We start from the raw sequence: 8,425 nt of genomic DNA on the forward strand, positions 1-8,425 counted from the left end.
CTTATCACCCCCAGACTAACGGTCTCTGCGAGCGCTTTAATGGCACCCTCAAGCAGATGCTGAGGACCTTCACGGATACGTGCCGAGACTGGGAACGATTCCTGCCTCATCTGCTATTTGCGTACAGAGAGGTGCCCCAGGAATCTACTGGGTTCTCTCCCTTTGAGTTACTCTATGGGAGAAGGGTCCGCGGCCCCCTGGATCTCATTAGAGGACACTGGGAGGGAGAGATAGAGCAGGAGGGAACCCCCATCGTGCCATATGTTCTGGAACTCCGGGACCGCATGGAGAAACTGTCTCAGATGGCAAGAGAGAATCTCCAGGTGGCCCAGGGAAGACAGAAGGGGTGGTACGATCAGGGTGCCCGGCAGCGGGTCTTCCAGGTTGGACAGAAGGTTTTGGTGCTCAAGCCTGTGAAGGCCAACAGGATGCAAGCATCTTGGCAGGGCCCGTATAAAGTGTTATCTCAGGTGTGTGATACTACCTATGTTATAGCCAGCTGTGCAGATGAGAGGATCCAGCGATCCTTTCATGTGAACATGCTGAAGGAGTATCAGGAGAGGCCAGAGGATGTAGCTGCAGTATGTGCCCCTGCTGCAGATGACCCAGAGAATTTACCCCTACCCGACTTATTAGAGAAGGACCCCCAGACTGACCTCACTAGTCTTGTGCAGCTAGGGGACCGGTTAAACCCCACCGAGAGGGTACAGGCAAGACAGCTCCTGTGGGAGAAGCAGGCGACGTTCTCCCAAGAGCCCGGCTACACTACCCTAGCTGTACATAAGGTAGAGACTCCTGGACAGAATCCCCTGCGACAACCTCCCTACCGTATACCCGAAGCAGTCCGAGAAGGAATGCGGAAGGAGATACAGGAGATGGCTCGGCTGGGAGTGATCGAGCCCTCCGATAGTCCTTGGGCTTCACCTGTAGTCCTGGTACCTAAGAAAGATGGAACCACCCGGTTCTGTGTGGACTACAGGCGGCTCAACGAGAGGACCACCACTGACGCCTACCCGATGCCCCGGGTAGACGAACTACTAGACCGTATTGCTAGGGGACGCTATCTGACAACCATAGACCTGTGTAAAGGCTACTGGCAGATTCCCCTGGCCGAGGATGCTATCCCCAAGTCGGCCTTCGTCACCCCATTCGGCCTGTACCAGTTTAAGGTCATGCCCTTTGGGATGAAGAATGCCCCGGCTACCTTCCAGTGTATGGTGGATAGACTCCTTGATGGCTTCCAGGAATTTGCTTGTGCATACCTGGACGACATTGCGGTTTACAGTGAGTCCTGGGAAGAACACCTTACCCATGTAGGGATGGTTCTGGACAAGATTCGGGCCGCTGGCCTGACCTTGAAACCGGACAAGTGCCATCTAGGTATGGCTGAAGTACAGTACTTGGGGCACAGAGTTGGGTGCGGGAGCCAGAGACCGGAGCCAGCCAAGGTAGAGGCTGTGGCTAACTGGCCCACACCTATCACCAAGACCCAAGTCCTAGCCTTCCTGGGGACGGCCGGGTATTACTGACGTTTTGTCCCGAACTACAGTACTATCGCCAAGCCCCTGACTGAACTGACTAAAAAGAACCTCCCCAAACAGGTCCTGTGGTCTCCAGCTTGTGAAGTCGCGTTTCAGGCACTGAAGCAGGCCCTTGTGAATGCCCCTGTCTTGGCTGCCCCAGTCCCTAACAAACGTTTTCTCATTCATACAGATGCTTCCATGTATGGACTGGGGGCTATACTGAGCCAAGTCGGGGAAGATGGAGGAGAGCATCCTGTTGCATACCTAAGCCGAAAGTTGTTACCCCGGGAAGTAAGTTATGCGGCAGTAGAGAAAGAATGTTTAGCCCTGGTCTGGGCACTGAAGAAGTTGAACCCTTATCTATATGGACAAGAATTTTCCCTCATAACAGACCACAATCCCTTAGCCTGGCTCAACCGGGTCTCGGGAGACAATGGTAGATTGCTGAGGTGGAGTTTAGCCCTCCAGCCCTATAACTTCACCATCAGCTACCGGCCCGGTAAGCTAAACGGGAATGCAGATGGATTGTCCCGGCAAACTGACATGCCTACCACCACCCAGTCCGGTCATCCCCAAGTTGACCCGCCAAAGGGTCAAGCCGGGTCTGCCGGAGTGTTCCACAAGGGGGGAGCTATGTGACAGACCCTTCGGTCAGGACTGAAAGTGTTAACTTTATTTTCTAAACACAAGTTGCTGGCTCCAGCTATAACCTAATTAGTGCTAAGCATTCTATTGTTTGATCACCTCCAGAGAGAAAACGCCTAAGTGATAAGAAGAGCCAAGAGTGTCTTGTGGTTGAAGTGTTTAATGTAATATAATTCTATTGTATCATGTCAAAAGGGCGCTTCTCCCTTTTATCTAATGTACAACATTCTTTCAACCCCCATCTGGGGGGTCAAAACCTGTATAAATACTAGGCATCTAGCCTTTAATAAATGTCTTTCTGTTTTAAACCTGAAATGTGGAGCTTGGTCTCATGTTAGAGGAGAAACTGATCGGGGTTGTGAATTGCTGATTGTCTATGCAGGACGTTGTCATCTGGTATTAACCTTGGTATCCTGTTGGTACCGTAACAGGATGGGTCGGTGAGGTTATAGCCACGCCATCAATAAATCGGAAAAGGGGGGTGGCGTGTATCTTTAACAGGATTTTAGACTATCGGGTGATATCACAAGAGAAAGACATAGAGGGAAGATTTTTGATGATTGAAATAAAAATAAATGAGTCTCGCTATACGCTCTATAACTTATACATGCCAAATGAATGCCAACCCGCCTTTAGGGATGGTTTATTTGCCAAATTGATTTATATTATAGATACACAATTCATTATTGGAGGAGATTTTAATAGTGTATTTGTTCCTCAGCTGGACAGATTGAAAAGTATTAGGTCAAATAGAGCTAACAAGGAAGCAAAAATCTTAGCTAATTTTGTTAAAGGTCTTAAATTGAAAGATATTTGGCGAATACAACACCCAGATACAAGACTTTTTGCATGTGAATCTAAATCCCACCATACACTCTCAAGAATAGATATGTTTTTGGTGAGTGAAGATTTACTTTTAGAAATTAACACTGAGATCTATGATATAATTTTATCAGACCACGCAATTATTTCAATCTCTGTTCAGCTGGGAAACAAATGGAAAGACCAAAAAGGTAAAAAAAAATTCCCCGCTTACTTAGTGGCTAATGTCGATTTTAGGAATTGGTTGACCCAAAAATGGAGGGACTTTACTTTGTTTAATAAAGAATATTTAGCCAAAACAGAAATCTTCTGGGAAGCGGCGAAAGCCTATCTAAGAGGAGAAATAAAAGTATACATGGTGAAAAGGAAAAGAAAGCTTAGAAGTAGGGAACTACAATTCTTCATAGAAACAAGATTTGTCAGAAACCTCGTTAGAATGCTTTCAAAAGGGTTTTAGTAGAGTTATGATATATTCAGCCAATCTAGCAATAAGAGAAGCCCACTATAAACTCCTTAATAGAGTATATCTTATGCCCAAGAGAATGGAAAAGTAGTCCATAGAGGCCTCCGTGATGTAGACTTAGTCCATATGTTTTATGCCTGTCCTAAAATTATAAAACTATGGAAACAAATAGAATACTGGCTAAATAAATATATACCTTCTAGAATAACTCTAGAACCTATACATATATTTTTTTTTTTTTTTTTTTTTTTTAACACTAGAAGATAGGATAAAAAACAAACCACAGGTTATTACTGCAATACTTATAAGTAGACAAATGATACTAAGAGGCTGGAACGATATACGGGGCCCCACTATTGCCTCTTTTGTTCATGACATAAGATACCAAATGATACTGGATCAACATGACCCTCTGATTTTTGAAGAGAGTAAATTAAGAAGGTTCATGATAAAATGGGATACATTTATTCTCGATCAACCAAGGGAGGCCCAACTACACAAGATATAACATCCTCTCACTCAATAAGCAGAATACGGACTTCAAAATACCTTCTTTATTTCCATATCTCCATAAAAACAAAGCTTAGAATGATACTAAAAGCCAAACGCAATTCATTAGTTAAAATATTACTTCCTCAATGGCTGTTTCAGGCCCAACTACAGTTTTTAGGTTATTTCCGTAAATCACCAACCTTCCTCCAACTAATATTAACAGATAAATATCCGGCATATTGGAGGCAGCATCTATGCTAGGGGGAGCGATAGGAGTGGCAACCCCCCCCCCCCTTTTTTTTTTTTCTTTTTCCCTCTTTTTTTTATTTTTGTTTTTATGCTATTTATTTGTCTTGATACAATGTTGCCCCTTAGCATTCATTTTCTCTGTTGAGAATAGAAATACCATTCTCATGTCATAGATATGAAAGGATTAAGTGAAGTGGACAAGTTAAATATCTTTTGAAAATGTAACTGCTCATGTTTGTTTTAATAAGTAAAATATCTTGGTTTGTCTTCTTTCTTTCCTTTTCTTCTCTCCTGTGAAGGTCATTCTTGGAATAAAATTTTCTGTTTACTGATAGTTAAAGTGTGCTACTACAATATTTATACAATGGTGAGAAGAATGACTGAAGGTAATTCTTGATGACATATCCATAAAAGGTTAACAGGAAATATGTGTTAAGACATATGAGTATTGTATCGTTTGAAATGTCTTTTCTTTTTTCTTTTCGTATCCATGAGAATACTAATAAAAAAATTATAAAGTAGATGTCACCTTTTTAGATTTTTTTTTTAATATAAAATAGCTGTATTTGTACACAGCCTTTTAAAATACACGTTATACAGCACCAGTTCCTACTTAGCAAGTGCAAGAGTTTATATTATATAAAATACACGTTATACGGCACCAGTTCCTACTTAGCAAGAGTTTATATTAAATAAAATACACGTTATACAGCACCAGTTCCTACTTAGCAAGTGCAAGAGTTTATATTAAATAAAATACAGGTTATACAGCACCAGTTCCTACTTAGCAAGTGCAAGAGTTTATATTAAATAAAATACAGGTTATACAGCACCAGTTCCTACTTAGCAAGTGCAAGAGTTTATATTAAATAAAATATACGTTATACAGCACCAGTTCCTACTTAGCAAGTGCAAGAGTTTATATTAAATAAAATACAGGTTATACGGCACCAGTTCCTACTTAGCAAGTGCAAGAGTTTATATTAAATAAAATACACATTATACGGCACGAGTTCCTACTTAGCAAGTGCAAGAGTTTATATTAAATAAAATACACGTTATACGGTACCAGTTCCTACTTAGCAAGTGCAAGAGTTTATATTAAATAAAATACACGTTATACAGCACCAGTTCCTACTTAGCAAGTGCAAGAGTTTATATTAAATAAAATACACGTTATACGGCACCAGTTCCTACTTAGCAAGTGCAAGAGTTTATATTAAATAAAATACACGTTATAAGACACCAGTTCCTACTTAGCAAGTGCATGAGTTTATATTAAATAAAATACACGTTATACAGCACCAGTTCCTACTTAGCAAGTGCAAGAGTTTATATTAAATAAAATATATAAGGCACCAGTTCCTACTTGGCTAGTGCAAGAGTTTATATTAAATAAAATACACGTTATACGGCACCAGTTCCTACTTAGCAAGTGCAAGAGTTTATATTAAATAAAATACACGTTATACAGCACCAGTTCCTACTTAGCAAGTGCAAGAGTTTATATTAAATAAAATACAGGTTATACAGCACCAGTTCCTACTTAGCAAGTGCAAGAGTTTATATTAAATAAAATACAGGTTATACAGCACCAGTTCCTACTTAGCAAGTGCAAGAGTTTATATTAAATAAAATATACGTTATACAGCACCAGTTCCTACTTAGCAAGTGCAAGAGTTTATATTAAATAAAATACAGGTTATACGGCACCAGTTCCTACTTAGCAAGTGCAAGAGTTTATATTAAATAAAATACACATTATACGGCACGAGTTCCTACTTAGCAAGTGCAAGAGTTTATATTAAATAAAATACACGTTATACGGTACCAGTTCCTACTTAGCAAGTGCAAGAGTTTATATTAAATAAAATACACGTTATACGGCACCAGTTCCTACTTAGCAAGTGCAAGAGTTTATATTAAATAAAATACACGTTATAAGACACCAGTTCCTACTTAGCAAGTGCATGAGTTTATATTAAATAAAATACACGTTATACAGCACCAGTTCCTACTTAGCAAGTGCAAGAGTTTATATTAAATAAAATATATAAGGCACCAGTTCCTACTTGGCTAGTGCAAGAGTTTATATTAAATAAAATACACGTTATACGGCACCAGTTCCTACTTAGCAAGTGCAAGAGTTTATATTAAATAAAATATAGGTTATACAGCACCAGTTCCTACTTAGCAAGTGCAAGAGTTTATATTAAATAAAATACAGGTTATACAGCACCAGTTCCTACTTAGCAAGTGCAAGAGTTTATAGTAAATAATATACAGGTTATACAGCTCCAGTTCCTACTTGGCAAGTGCAAGAGTTTATATTAAATAAAATACACGTTATACGGCACCAGTACCTACTTAGCAAGTGCAAGAGTTTATATTAAATAAAATACAGGTTATACAGCACCAGTTCCTACTTAGCAAGTGCAAGAGTTTATATTAAATAAAATACACGTTATACTGCACCAGTTCCTACTTAGCAAGTGCAAGAGTTTATATTAAATAAAATACAGTTTATACGGCACCAGTTCCTACTTAGCAAGTGCAAGAGTTTATATTAAATAAAATACACGTTATACAGCACCAGTTCCTACTTAGCTAGTGCAAGAGTTTATATTATATAAAATACACGTAATAGGGCACCAGTTCCTACTTAGCAAGTGCTAGAGTTTATATTAAATAAAATACACATTATGCAGCACCAGTTCCTACTTAGCAAGTGCAAGAGTTTATATTAAATAAAATACACATTATGCAGCACCAGTTCCTACTTAGCAAGTGCAAGAGTTTATATTAAATAAAATACACGTTATACGGCACCAGTTCCTACTTAGCAAGTGCAAGAGTTTATATTAAATAAAATACACATTATGCAGCACCAGTTCCTACTTAGCAAGTGCAAGAGTTTATATTAAATAAAATACACATTATGCAGCACCAGTTCCTACTTAGCAAGTGCAAGAGTTTATATTAAATAAAATACACGTTATAAGGCACCAGTTCCTACTTAGCAATTGCAAGAGTTTATGTTAAATAAAATACAGGTTATACGGCACCAGTTCCTACTTAGCAAGTGCAAGAGTTTATATTAAATAAAATACACGTTATACGGCACCAGTTCCTACTTAGCAAGTGCAAGAGTTTATAAGTAAATACAGGTTATACGGCACCAGTTCCTACTTTGCAAGTGCAAGAGTTTATAGTAAATACAGGTTATACGGCACCAGTTCCTACTTAGCAAGTGCAAGAGTTTATATTAAATAAAATACAGTTTATACGGCACCAGTTCCTACTTAGCAAGTGCAAGAGTTTATATTAAATAAAATACACGTTATACAGCACCAGTTCCTACTTAGCTAGTGCAAGAGTTTATATTATATAAAATACACGTAATAGGGCACCAGTTCCTACTTAGCAAGTGCTAGAGTTTATATTAAATAAAATACACATTATGCAGCACCAGTTCCTACTTAGCAAGTGCAAGAGTTTATATTAAATAAAATACACATTATGCAGCACCAGTTCCTACTTAGCAAGTGCAAGAGTTTATATTAAATAAAATACACGTTATACGGCACCAGTTCCTACTTAGCAAGTGCAAGAGTTTATATTAAATAAAATACACATTATGCAGCACCAGTTCCTACTTAGCAAGTGCAAGAGTTTATATTAAATAAAATACACATTATGCAGCACCAGTTCCTACTTAGCAAGTGCAAGAGTTTATATTAAATAAAATACACGTTATACGGCACCAGTTCCTACTTAGCAAGTGCAAGAGTTTATATTAAATAAAATACACGTTATAAGGCACCAGTTCCTACTTAGCAATTGCAAGAGTTTATGTTAAATAAAATACAGGTTATACGGCACCAGTTCCTACTTAGCAAGTGCAAGAGTTTATATTAAATAAAATACACGTTATACGGCACCAGTTCCTACTTAGCAAGTGCAAGAGTTTATGTTAAATAAAATACAGGTTATAAGGCACCAGTTCCTACTTAGCAATTGCAAGAGTTTATATTAAATAAAATACACGTTATACGGCACCAGTTCCTACTTAGCAAGTGCAAGAGTTTATATTAAATAAAATACACGTTATACGGCACCAGTTCCTACTTAGCAAGTGCAAGAGTTTATATTAAATAAAATACAGGTTATACGCACCAGTTCCTACTTAGCAAGTGCAAGAGTTTATATTATATAAAATACACGTTATACA

This window comes from Bombina bombina, chromosome 5 (genome assembly GCF_027579735.1).
Source record: "Bombina bombina isolate aBomBom1 chromosome 5, aBomBom1.pri, whole genome shotgun sequence".
Lineage (NCBI taxonomy): Eukaryota > Metazoa > Chordata > Amphibia > Anura > Bombinatoridae > Bombina > Bombina bombina.